We start from the raw sequence: 1094 nt of genomic DNA, 5'->3' as shown, positions 1-1094 counted from the left end.
CCACCATTGCCCGGCTGTGGCAATATTTTAAACTCCAATACAATCTAGAAAAGTTTTTTTCCTGATTCTGGAACTCTTAAGTTGTACTGACCTAGAAGTATTGGTTCCAGAATGGGGAGTGTTCCTGCCAGATACCACAACAAACATTCCATTTAAATGGAATCTCAGAGTTCCCTCTGGGCATTTGGGCTTCAAATGCCCTTAAATCAACAGACTAAGAAAGGAATAACACCAATAGAAGAGGTAATATTTCCAGATTACCATGTGGAAATTGGATTGCCCCTTCACAATGGAGGTGAGGATTTTTTCTAAAATGCAGAAAATCCTTTGGGCATCTCATGGTCCTAAAGTTAACCGGAAACTACAACACTCTAATCCAGGAAGGATGACAAAGCACACAGAACCCCTCAGGAAAGAAGGTAATAACCACCAAGACCTGCTGAAGTGCTTGAAGAGATTGGAAGAAATAGAGCATGGGCAGTAGAGGAAGGCAGCTCTACATATCCTCGAAGGTCATGTGACTAGTTGCAGAAATGAAAATTATAACTGAAATGAGTGCCTCTGTTCTGTTTTTTTAGTAATGTATTTGTACATATATTCCTATATTCTTTCAATTGCCTTATCATATGTTGCAACATCAATTAAGAGAATACATAAGTTGGATATATTAGGAAGATGACCCCTCATAAGATATTGTCACAATTCTAAATATATAATATATTTGCAATTGTATATAAGATATCAATGTTATGTTTAGTCATATTTATGACATAGTTATTGTTTTACATTCAGAAATTAATCATGACATAAGGGGATATGATTGTGTGTCAAGTAAACAGTGGTTGATTACAATGATTATTCCTCTTTTAATCTTTTCTTCTTTGTTATTGATATTTATTGAGCTCTACATTTTTCTCTGCTCCCCCCTGCCTCTCCCCTCCCAACTTCAAATTTCTCCCAAGGTCCCCATACTCCCAATTTACCCAGGAGATCCTGTCTTTTTCTACCTTCTACTTCCCATGTAGATCTATGTAAATCTCTCTTAGTGTCTTCATTGTTGTCTAAGTTTTCTGGAATTGTGGTTTGTAGGCTGG

This window comes from Microtus ochrogaster, chromosome 6, assembly GCF_000317375.1.
Source record: "Microtus ochrogaster isolate Prairie Vole_2 chromosome 6, MicOch1.0, whole genome shotgun sequence".
Taxonomy (NCBI): domain Eukaryota; kingdom Metazoa; phylum Chordata; class Mammalia; order Rodentia; family Cricetidae; genus Microtus; species Microtus ochrogaster.
This window is presented reverse-complemented; position numbering follows the sequence as displayed.